Source organism: Mustela erminea, chromosome 12, assembly GCF_009829155.1.
Source record: "Mustela erminea isolate mMusErm1 chromosome 12, mMusErm1.Pri, whole genome shotgun sequence".
In the NCBI taxonomy this organism is placed as follows: domain Eukaryota; kingdom Metazoa; phylum Chordata; class Mammalia; order Carnivora; family Mustelidae; genus Mustela; species Mustela erminea.
Genome location: NC_045625.1, coordinates 59,097,570 through 59,110,817, shown reverse-complemented (window position 1 = coordinate 59,110,817; position 13,248 = coordinate 59,097,570). Strand labels below are relative to the sequence as shown.

The 13,248-nt window shown below is 34.8% G+C and overlaps 1 protein-coding gene across 44 annotated transcripts in view; it reads right to left on the bottom strand.

The window, feature by feature from the left end:
• The window catches only part of PTPRD (protein tyrosine phosphatase receptor type D), a 2,254,226-nt gene that overhangs the window by 827,400 nt on the left and 1,413,578 nt on the right, over positions 1-13,248 (bottom strand). For all 44 annotated transcript variants that reach the window (XM_032307482.1, XM_032307455.1, XM_032307469.1 and 41 more), the window contains one exon: positions 11,113-11,170. The gene's annotated coding sequence lies outside the window, so the exon portion shown is untranslated. The remainder of the gene's footprint in view (positions 1-11,112; positions 11,171-13,248) is intronic.

The window sequence follows — 13,248 nt, the reverse complement described above, 5'->3', positions numbered from 1 at the left end:
TTTTCAATGGAAGGCAACAAGCAGTTTCACTGTTTCACTGCTGTAGTTAAGCGGATGCTAAGAAAACAGAAAGCTTTGGAAAGACAATTTGACAAAATGGAATGTACTAAATATAAAGAACATGCATTTATTTATAGTCTCTCTTCAACCTAGAGAAACAAGTAGGAAAGAGTAAGTCAAATATTCATCATTTCTCAACCTCAGACTTCTAAAAGTCTTAAAGCAATTGACTGGAAGATGAGACTAGGAGGGAAGGATGATGGTCCAGAATGACAATGAGCCAGCATTTGGATCTGCGGAATTAACTCCATTCAAGACAGAAGTGTGGTGACTGGTACTTTCAAATCAAGTAGAACTTAACGTAGATTATGGGTTCCACTACATCATAGGTATAGCTGTCCAGGGAAGCTTAAAAAGCACCTGCCATATTGTGGCACCACCAGGGGAGCAGTACCGTCTTCTTAGAATAATATAAACATTACCAAGTTGAAGACAAAACTAGAGGCACTTGTTTCTTGTTAACTCTCTGCTTTAATGAGGAACATAAAATGGATGGGTGTGTTTATCATTGATTCCTGTGGAATGGGAAAAGCTAAATGGGGCATTGAGAGGTTAATAACTTTCACAGATCCATAACTTTGCGTTTATTTGCTGCCAGATCAATTCTTTTTCCTACAAAATCTGAGGGGAAAATTAGTGTGGGATGGAGTGACTCTGATTATAAGATAATATTCACACTAAAATGTATTTATAATCATTATTGGTATTTCTTCTCAATATGAACGAAATTATACTTGATTTCACAGAGAATTAGGAAGAAAAACTTTCTTCCTCAAGTAAAGGAAATGATCATGAAAAAAATGAGGAAAATGATTCCAGGCATTCTAAATATGAAAGCTTTAAAACCAATGTTTAGGTAAGAGTGATAAATGGAAGTTTATAAATGGGGAAAATTGTGAATATGTAAAAAGCAAGGTCAAATATGCTGATGGGAATTAGAATTTGTGGAAATAATTGATATCAAAAAAGGGAGAAAGCCTGCAAGTACACATGTCAATGAGAAGAAAATTACTCTTCTCTAAGCATTACTGATTTCAAGAATATTAATGACTGATATAGATATTTCATATCTATATTCATATATGTATGTATATGAATATCCTAAATAGAAACAATGATATAAAAGCTTATTGGCATATCCTATTTAAAAAGTTCATAAGATAAATCTTAAAAATATATGAATGTATAGGAATTCTTCATGGCTATTTCAATGATCTGTAGCAAAAACAAAGTTACAGTTGATAAAATAATATATTCACTTATTTTTTAAAAGATCTTTTTTTATTTGACACACAGAGAGAAGGCACAAGAAGGAGGATGGTGGGAGATGGAGAAGCAGGCTCCCCAGTGAGCAGGGAGCCCAACGCAAGGCTCAATCCAAGGAGATCATGACCTGGACTGAAGGCAGACACTTAACTGAGTGAGCCACCAAGGTATCGCAATATATTCACTTCTTAAAAAATATTATCATAGAGTACACTGTTTAATAGGTGCTGAGGAGACTTGAGTGTAGTGATAAAAACAAACTGCATGCTTTTAAAGCAAGCTGTTGAGTAGTTAGTAACTCAGGGAACCCACACCATGTATGATACTGCAAATCTAGTGTACTAACAACTTGGGAAAAATAAATGCATACCTTAGTGAACTTAATTACTTAGGTGGTCACCTGGAAATTCTTACTGAGAACTCCTGTGCTTCCCGTATTTGGAGAATATTTGCATTATCCTATAATTGTTTATTTAATAACTATGCATCCTAGATGGACTATGTCTATCTTATTTCCCTTTATGTTCATTAGGCATTGGCACAAGGTTTGGCACATAGACAGCTACTTGTTTTTTCCATGTCCATGTCATTATTTATCCCCCTTTCCCACATCCAGCATCTAGTTTATCTGCAAATCCAGGTAGCTTTACCTTCAAAGCAATGATTGTCCAGAATTCAGCCACTTTTCTCACTCCCAAAGCTATAACTTGATTTACCTCTTATCTGCATAATTGCAATAGCTTCTGTGCTGGTACACTTAACCACTGCTCTTGCCCCTGTTAGTCAGTTCTTAACCCAGAAGTCTGAGAGATGCTCTTAAAATATATACCAACCACATTACTCATCTGTTCAAACCTTCAGGGAGATGTCATCTTACTGAGGAAATAAGTCAAAGTTCTCACTAGGAGTTACAAAAGTCTTTCTTCTTCCAAACTCCCATTGCACAGGACAGTCCAGCCACAATGGCTTTCTCACTGCATCTCACTTTAGGTAATCCTCTTCCTGTGACCTTTGCTCTTGCTGTCCCCTTTCTCTAGAATGGTCTTCCTCTATTATCTATGGGACTAATTTTTTACTATCTTGAGAGATTTTCTTAAGTCTCTCTCAATTCAAAATCTCTAAAATTTCAATATTTCCCCTTACCTGGTACTTTAATGTTTCTTTCATGTTTTATTTTTCCTGTTAGTACTAATTCAAAGTCTGATATTCAGGAGGTAGAATGAACTTTTATTCAGGGGGACTGGGTGTCTGATGAGTCAGTACCCATTTTCACTTGCTATGAAATATTGTAAACACCCCTGCACATCACTTTGGAATATACTCTGTATCTATTTCTCTTTACCATCTGCCTCTCTTACTCTAAGGTGTTTTTTTTTTTTATTTAAATTTATTTATTTATCAGAGAGAGAGAGCAAGCGAGAGCGAGCACAGGCAGACAGAGAGGCAGGCAGAGTCAGAGGGAGAAGCAGGCCCCCTGTGGAGAAAGGAGCCCGATATGGGACTCGATTCCAGGATGCTGGGATCATGACCCGAGCCGAAGGCAGCTGCTTAACCAACTGAGCCACCCAGGCGTCCCAACTCTAAGGTGTTTTTGTTCCACATTGTATCACCAGCATCTGGATCATCTACTCTGCTATCAGAACTCTAACTGTATGAACTTACATTAGCTTATCCATGCTTCTGCATTAAAAGGTATTACAAAATGATGCTATACTTATTTGCTTTTATGTTATCTCCATTTAATTGATTCTGGACTCCTTGAGAACAGCTATCTTTTTTTAACCTTTATCCATCTCCACCATCTAATAATGACTGGTTAATAAATATTTAATGAATGAAAAAAGGATTTTGTTCATAACCACAATTATTCACTTAAGATACATAAATTATCATAACTATGTCTTCATTTACTATGTTTACCTACCTTTCATCAAGCTAAAATTATTCATATAAACTTTCACTGGTGCAAATATAACCTTATAAATTATATATCCCTAATGTGTACATTTATCTGCCTTGAAGATTTTCAGTAACATAAACCTTGTGACTGAAGGGAAAATATTGTATATATACAATCCTCTCTTGGCATTACTATGGATTTAAATGCAGTAACATGAAGATCTTAAGCAAATTTTAGACAACTGTTTTCAAAGAAGTTATTTTATAGATTTCATAATTCCACTCAGTAACTACAAATGATCTCTGATATTTTAAAATGTGATATAAAAATATGATTCTGAATAGGAAACTCTGAAATCAGATTCAGAAGCTTTTTTTTTTTTTTTTTTTTTTTTTTAAGTTTGGAGCTATTTCATGTGCTCAAGATTTGAACAAAACAAGAGATTTAAAAAATCATCTTTAGGTCTGCATCATCACCACAAGAACAATAAACCCCTAAAATCTTTGCCAATACATTATATAAGGTCATATGAGACATGTTTATCAAATGTACAAAAAAAGAATCTTAACCATTTCTATAAATGCAAGAATCAAAAAGTTAACTGCTTGTTTTGAGAAATTCTGTCCTCCCTGTGTGAACCTGTTTTGTAACTTCGGTTCCTATTTATTACCCCTGACTGAGACAACTCTCCCATGGTTTTGTTTTGTGTCTTTTTTTTTTTTTTTAAGATTTTATTCATTTTTTTTTCTAAAGAAACAATGAGACAGAAAGAGAGCAAGCATGAGCAGGGGGAAAGGCTGAGGAAGAAGCTGATTCCCTGTTGAGCAGGGAGCATGATGGGGCACTTGACCCCCAGCGTCCTGGGATGCTGACCTGAGCTGAAGGCAAATGCTTAACCAACAGAATGTGCCCCAGCTCTCCCATATTTAACACAGCCTATCCTAACCACTCTTAACTTTATCCCACTGAATATATAAGAAATTGTTTAGATACTAGCAAAAACTCACATTACTTGGAAATGCAGAGCCAAATGCAATGGGTATAGCTTAGTTCCCAATTTTAGAGATCTCAAAACAAACAAACAAACAAAAAACGAAATAACAAAAGCATAGCCTTTGAGATATTCTTGAACTTAGTTTCTGGGTAATTCTTTGGAGCTGAGTCTCTAAGCCCTTCCCATCAGACAGCAGACATACCAATACTATGCACCAAAATTTAATGTTTCAAATAATCTCATTATTATCTGATATTTTATCTCTCATCTTTCTATATCCTGTAACTGGGAAAAAAGTGGAAGAGAATAAAGCAGATAAATATGGATACTTAAGGATCAGACACCTAAGAAATTTCTCAACCTACTAGTGGGTTCAGGTTCTACACTCTACCACCTTTAACTGAATTTGATTGACATTTTTTAGTTTATTTATTCAGCCATTTATTTCTAGAGAGTGAAATCTACCCTTTTATGAACATAATCTTGGATGATTTGATCATTAAATTTACCCTGAGGGGGAGTTAGAAGTCAACCTCTATTTAAATAGGTGATGGGTATTAAGGAGTACAGTCGTGATGAGCACTGAATGTTGTATGTAATTGATCAATCATTAAATTCTACTCCTGAAACAAATATTCCACTGTATGTTAACTAGCTGGAATTTGAATAAAAACTTGAAACATTTAAAAAAAAAAAGTCAACCCTTATTTTTAGCTGTATTTGATTGGCCATTAAGAACCATTTAGTTTTGGGGTGCGTGGGTGGCTCAGTGGATTAAGCTCCTGCCTTCAGCTCAGGTCATGATCTCAGGGTCCTGGGATTGAGCCCCGCATCTGCCTCAGCATCCCTGCTGAGCAGAGAGCCTGCTTCCCCCTCTCTCTCTGCCTGACTCTCTGTCTACTTGTGATCTCTCTCTCTGTCAAATAAATAAATAAAATCTTAAAAAAAAAAAAAAAGAACCATTTAGTTTATCCTAAACTTTACTTAGGCACTTTCCTTCTTTTTTGTCCATTTCTATTAACTTGAATGCATCCAGTGATCTTCAGTTTAATCACTTAACTAAAGCCTGACAGATTTAAAAATACACACATGTTAATGGAATTTGATTCTAGATAATTAGATGGTCAGAATATATCCTTAGTTCGGATATGTATACATATAGGAGATGTAAGTCCACCCTAGTTAAAATTTTTTTTTTGCAAAGCAAGATTTTCTTTCTTTCTTTTCTTTTTGTAATGGATGAAACTTTATTTTTTTTGAGCAGTTTAAAGTTCAAGAGGAAAATTAAAGGGACCTAACTGTTTTTTAGCTTCTCTTTCTAGAAGCAGCTTGATGATTATGACTGAAAGTGGGGTTGATGATTTACACTTTATATTGATTAATACATGGTATTGTCAGGAAGACTGATATAATTACATACTATAACTACCTTGTACTATTTTTAAAGATTTTATTTATTTATTTATTTGAGAGAGGGAAAAAGGGCAGGGGGAGGAGCAGAGGGAGAGGAACAGGAAAACTCTGTGTTGAGTCCAGAGCCCAACATGGGACTAGATCTCACAACCCTGCGATCTTGACCTGAGCTGAAATCAGGGGTCAGACACTTTCCTGAGTGAGCCATTATCAGGTGATTCTGTAATTTGTTTATATGGCTTTATTTTTGTGTCGTTATGATCATAAGTTAGATTGAAATTCGTTTTTTTAATCATCATGACTTTCTTGAGCAATTCAAACAATCCAAACTGATAGTCTTTTTGATTATGGTGATGTTAACAGCAAATTGTTATGTTTAATCCTGTCAATCTTAAAATGATAAAAATAGAAAACTAATATAAAAATCAACATAAGATCTATATTAGTCCATGTGAAAAATACCTTTATTTTGTTTTATAAGAGAGATTGAAAGTATACAAAAGGTAACTTTAATTTAAAATTCTACAAGTACAGTCAGATCAAGAGATAGCAGCCTTCCCACATACTGAAGGTAGTCTGTAGATACCATTTGTCACATTGTGTTTAATTCTGACATCAACCTGAAATGTGAAACATATTATTGATGTGCTGGGAGGAGGTATCAGATCATGAACATCTGAAACTCATGTCATAGAAGGAATCATTGAAGGAGCTATGGATATTTTACATAGAAAATAGAAGACAATGGAAAGAAATAAAGGCAGATACGTTTTTTATCAATTTAAGGAAGCCTGTCTTGGAATTAGAGCTATCCAGTAATGAAAATGAGGATACTATATAGTTCAAATCACAGACGGGCTGACTGTGTGTCATAGGGAAGTTTCCCGTAAAGTATAATATTGAACTAGGTGAACTTCTTTAGTCTTTATACCTTAACTTTTTTTCCCCCATTGAAGGATAATGTGGCTTTAAATGCAGATTAAAGAAACATCTGAAACACAGGTATATTACCAAATATCTTTCTGGTCCTGGGCAGGTCATTTGTCTTCTCTGGCTCCAAATTTGACATATATAAAAATGGCCTGGAGTCTTTAAGGTCTGTATTAATCCTAACATTCACTGACCATGTAAATACAGACATACTGAATCAAATTTTAAGTTGACTCATGGTAAAGAATCATTGAAATTATAGACTTTTAGAGCTGGAAAGCATTTAGCAACCCCCCCCAAAGTTGTTAGATTATACATATCACTGTTCTTATACTGACTTGTTAGGAAATAATTTATTAAGTCTTTTAAATGCAATGCATAATATGAGAGTTTAGTTACTACTCTCAAATACAAAAACATAACTCCCTCAAGAAGAAATGCTCAGAGAACATCCTGCTGAGCTTCCTTCTTTTGACCATACAGTCTGTGTACACAATTAACCTTCCATTAATTAGATTATCTTGTTCTTTACGTGGGATTAGAAAATTAATACTGTAATCAAAAATCTTTAATACAGATCTAACTATACCCCCCCATATGTAACATTATTTCTTCACTAAAAAACCTGGAATCTCGCTCATTTAATGGATACCTTACTTAGCAAATCTGCCTTATTTCTCCAAGATAGCGCTAGTCAGAACTTCATAAAAAGTTCTTAAAATCACCTAAAAAAAACTTGGTATTTCTGAGTTTCTTAATTGATGAAACTCTAAGAGTTAACTAAAGTTCCAGAAGGTGACTTTAATTATGTGAAAGTATTTATAGGCATTGGCATTTGTCCTTATACTAAAACATAATACCACATAGCATATAATCAAATGTTATCATTCACAAGAAACTAAATTACACTTGCCAAAATAAGCCAAGCACTTGGCTGTCGAACTCACAATAATATTATGTTCACCTTATATATTTGTGAATTTCCAAATTCAGACAGTTTAACAGTTTCTGGCTAACATTAGCTTGATCCAATTTTGAAAAGTGATAGTGATGATACATGAAGAAAGCTCACTTAACAAAATTGGCTAAATTTGGTCAATGAACCCAATGCAAAATATTTTGCAACTTTAATTCAAGAATGTTATAGTCATCATTAAAAGCATCTTAGAGGGACGCCTGGGTGGCTCAGTCAATTAAGCACCTGCCGTTGGTTCAGGTCATGATCCCAGGGTTTTGGAAGAAAGTCCCACATGGAGTTTCTTTCTCAGCAGGGAGCCCCTTCGCCCTCTGCCTGCAGCTCCCCCTGCTTGTGCTCTTGCTCTCTCACAAATAAATAAAATTCTTAAAAAAAAATCTTAGATATCCCTAATGTTCTCATGCAGTCATTTATTACCTGTCCATGGTGTCAGGGCACTCTTTTAAAAATTATGAGGAATAAGAAGATGACTAAAAAGATGTAGACCCTCCCTTCAAGAAATTTCCCATCTAGACGCTGAGGAACTTCCAGGATTGTGGAAGCTGATGCTTTTGCATTTAGTTAGGTGGTTTTGGTTTTCTCAGTTCAAGGTAATCTCGCAACATAATGGCAATTGTCTCTGGAGTTCCACCTGTATTCAAATTCTGATACTACTACTACTACTGCTGCTACTACTACTACTACTTGTGTGACTGGATAGATATTTAGTTTCTCCAGTTCTCTGGTCCCTATCCCAACATGGAAGCTCAGAGGTTTACTATAAAGAATAAATGAAATTTGTATGATATATGAAATTATTATGCATATCAAAATAAAGTTTAAATACATTTAAAGGATAAAGGATACATCAAGTAAGAAATCTTTCATCTGACAAGATTAAAACGTTCAATATTTTGTAATACGTTAGAGTTAGTAGCCTGCTTTTAAGACGGATTATCTAACATTCATAGACTATGGACTACAGAGGGAAAGAAGAATTTCTAATGTAATGCCCTAAAGCAACACTACTAAGTGAGCTGGTGATCTCAGACAAATGGAGGAGAAGACAATTTGGGAAATAGTGATAAAATATAATGCAATAAATAAAATGTTTTGTACTTTACACAATTGTTTGACAAAATACCTTATACTTTTTAGGTAATCTTAGAAGACAGGGTTAGAAAGAACTAGATAGATTTGTTAAGTGGCAGAAGAACCTCTTAAAATAGATTAGAATGAGTAGATATTAATCTGAAAAATACTTTGGACTTTTGGATTTTAATCTGAAAAATCTCTGTTTTTAGTGAAGTGGAAACACTGTAAAATATAAAAGTCATAAAGGTTCCAGTTTGGATTCTTGCTCTAAATCTTATTAGTGAGAGATCTTTGTTTCTTTACCACCAGTTTCTTTATGTGTAATCAGAAGATATGAGGATGTCATGCAAAGCCCTTTACTTCATGCTTGGCACATCTTAAGAGCTCAGTAAGTAATACCAATAATAATCACTGCTATTTTAATTGTCATTTCTGTGATGAGATGAAGAAGTTATACTATTTTGTTTCCATTTTTATTCATCTTGAATATACAGACATGAGATACTGTGTTCTCTGTTTCATCTATCTTGTCTCCACAAGATAAACTTCCAAAATGCACTGCGTATTTGCACTTTTAAACATGTCTATATGTGAACAGATAAGTTCCTGATATTCCAAGTTGCAATGAATATAATGATAACATTTATAGACTACCCTATATATCCCCTACTATATGTCGGGTTCTGTTCTGAAAGACTTTTCATATAAAACTTATTTAATCCTCACAACAGTCTAGGAAGTACATATAATTATTATCTCCATTTTACAGATGAGAAACCTCAGGCACACAAACACACACAAGTGAATAATTTGCCTAGGATAAAACAGATAGCAAATAGCAAACTCAGGTAAGTCTAAGTTTAGAACCTGTGCAATTTGCCTCTTATGATAGAGTTGATTTGTTCTGAAGAAGCAGTATCATAAATGGAGGTATATTTGAAATATTTTTATTGACACTAGATCAGATAGAGATAGAACTTAAAATAAAATAGGAACATCATTTGTATTATTTGTTCTATGGGAATAAGTACTTGGGATGTCTGAACAACTGGTTTTTAAACTTACTCTGGAACATGATGTGCTCAGAAAATAGAAACTGACTCTATACAAATTGCTGAACCATAAAACAGAATGATTAATATCATAAGAGAGTCATGAACAAAGACACAGAAGTTCATAAGATAGCATCATTTTGACTGGGGGTATTTATGGTGAAGGTGAGATGAATCTTAATATATAAAATAGAAACAATGAGGAACTAAAGGGGAAACAGGCTGGGAGCCTGAATTTACTACAACCTCTGCCTCTCTTGCTTATTTGTTCAATTCTCATCTAATTTGACTTCAACCATATCTTGGTTTCTGAAAGAACTTTGTGTGCCTTTTCTGTATATTAATATTCCCTTTTTTCTTAGAAACATAAGAAAAATCACCTGAAGAATGAAGTTAACAGAGAATTTGGGAGGTGGTATTCTTTCCTTTACGCTGGGAACTTAAAACTTTTAGGAAAGAAGAGTATTTAAGCATGTTATGTAACTTTTAATCTTTGTAAACTTTATTTACATAATTTGTATTTAGAAACCTCAATTAAAATCATTTAGTTTATTTTACTATTCATCACAGGTTTATATAAGATAATAGTTTTAAATGGTGAGCCACAGAAAAAATATTTTGGAGAGAGCATAAAAATGATTTATTTCTGAGAATTGTCATTTTAAGATTAAAAACAAAATATTAAGCTGCAATGGGCAAAAAAAGTGTACTGGGTAGAGGATTTTATCAAAAAAGTATTATTGTGATAGATGAAATGCTTATATCAGAGAAAGGATATGTAAGGTAACAAGCTGTGTTAATAGCAAATATTTTGTTGCAAAATACTGAGAACTAAATGCATCACATTATAACCTGTTCTTGTTTAACAGAGATTAGACACTTAAAATTTTGTTAATCTATCTGCTAATCTGTTTTCTTGCTTTATTTCCTCATTAACAATAAATAGCTTTGTAGCTTCCAGAAAAAAAAAACAAAAACAAAAACAAGCAAACAAAATAAAGTATGTAGGCGAGACCACTGCCGAAGGCTAATAATTTCATAGCAGCAACAGCTAAATTCAATCAACATTTAAATCTATAGGCATCTGCTGCTCCAGTTCAAAACTTTAACCCATTGTTGGATTTCCAAAAGATTCGTGACTAACATCACCCATGATTCAGAACTGAAAAATAAATCCTTCATTGACAGATCATTTCCTAGTTGTTCCATTGTTGTAAACATAAATTTTATTTATAAAAGAAAAAACTGGTCATTCACAGTAAAGAACGATTTAATCTTAGGATATTTTTTGAGAGGACTATAAGTAAGTAGAATACAATGTTTGACTGTTCCTTCCACAGGTCCATTCCAGTCAGTATTTGCTGAGTGCCAACTATATAGCAAGCACTCTATTAGGTATTAGAATTTGAAGCAGAGAAAGAAGGGTTAAAATGTGTTGTACACTTACCTTGTATCAGTCACTGTAGGTATTTTCAGACAGTCCCTGGCCTCAAGAGTTTCAAAACCTAATTAGCAAGACAGAAAACAAAATTATTTTAAAAATGTATTTCAAACTAAGCTGTCTTTACAGTATCGTATTTCTGCCATCACCTTTTTAAAAAAAAAATTATTTTTTTTCAGTGTTCCAAAATTCATTGTTTATGCCCCACATCCAGTGCTCCATGCAATACATGCCCTCCTTAATACCCACCACCAGGCTCACCCAACTCTCCACCTCTCTCCCCTCCAAAACCCTCAGTTTGTTTCTCAGAGTCCACCGTCTCTCATGGTTGGGGGAAATCAAAGGGGGAGACAAACCATCATCTTTTTTTTTTTTTTTAAATAAATATTTTATTTATTTATTTGACAGAGAGAGAGTGAGCACAAGTAGGCAAAGCAGCAGGCAGAGGGAGAGGGAGAAGCAGGCTCTGCGATGAGCAGGGAGCCCAATGTGGGTCTTGATCCCAGAACTCTGGGATCATGTCCTGAACCAACTGACTGAGCCAACACCCAGACTCCCCATCTGCCATCATCTTTTTAAAGGTGGTTTGAGACAGTAGAAAAAGCAAGAGGGTAGGTGAGAAGCTGGTATCAGTTTTATATGATCAAAATCTTCAATTGAAGTAGTGAAATGCCAAAAATTAACATGGAACTTTCTTTGTCTATATGCTGTAAAGTAGTGAATATTGACTAATATTGACTCTTCCTTAATATTTTGGATTACAACTAGCAAGTCTGACATAAAATGGCCAGACCACCTTCTTGCACCTGTTTCATCAAGTTTACCAAATGTCTCAGTTTCTTGCTTCTTGAAATTACATAATACATTTCCAAACTTCCATCCTTTATTTTTTTTTTAATTTTATGTATTTATTTGACACAGAGAGAGATCACAAGTAGGCAGAGAGGCAGATAGAGACAGAGAGGAGGAAGCAGGCTCTCCGCTGAGCAGAGAGCCCGATGCGGGGCTCCATCCCAGGATCCTGGGACCATGACCTAAGCCAAAGGCAGAGGCTTTAACCCACTGAGCCCCCCAGGCATCCCCCATCCTTTATTCTTTATGGAACTGGATGCCACCTAGACTGTTAAACCCTGAAAGCCAAGCTAAAGCAAATGCTCGTTTAACCTACTCATCCTAAGACAGCTAGCACAAAGTTTTCTAAATCTTTTAAGTATTACATTTATGTAGAAGAATCTCAATTATTAATTTTTTAAGTCCACAACTCTAAAACAAGTTAAAAAGGCAATATATCTTAATTTCTCAAAGGGATCATTTTATAAGTTTTAAAGATTATCATAATGATTCTTGTCTATTTTCATAATTGCTTCCTTCTAGACCACTGTCTTCTCAACTCTTTACCCTGTGTTCAACCCTTACTCCTCCTTCAGGTCCCAGGGAGTTGCCATCCCACATGGAGACCATAGTTGACATCCTGCCACCTCCAAGTTTTGCTTAGATAGATCTAGATATCCCAGCAGTTCTGTGTACTTCGTTGATACGTATGTTATGCCACAGAAACTAGCTAGTTGTTCACCAAACTGTTTCCTTTTTATTCCTGTTATAGAGTCACATATAATCTTGCAGATAGATATGCCCATGTGACGGAATTCTTCGCAATGGAATACAGCTAGATATAAATCATGGCAATATCAGACCTGACATTAAAACTATCTCATAAATGATCCCTCATTTATGATTAAGGATTATTTATCTCATAAATGATCCTTCATTTCATTGTACCTTTAGGTAGAATCCCTGAGGACTCACAGAAGGAATGGTCCGTAAGACAGAAAGAACCTGGTCCTTCAGTCATAGATCTAGGATCACCCCTCACCCCCCGTAATAAAGTCTATTGATACTAGAGAGTTACAAAGATGACCATCCTGACTAGGAACATCTATTGGTATTGGAGTTTTGTGTAAATGAGCATAATTTTTAGTTCTTTATCCCATTAAATTGTTAGGTGCTTCTTATAGTACTTAGCCTACTCGGACTGTGACTGATTTGTCTGATCTCTCCCACTAGGTTGTAAACCATAGTACCCCCACAGCAATTGGTTTTGTCATGTTCTGGGCTTTAGGGGAGCCACTGACACAGTATATA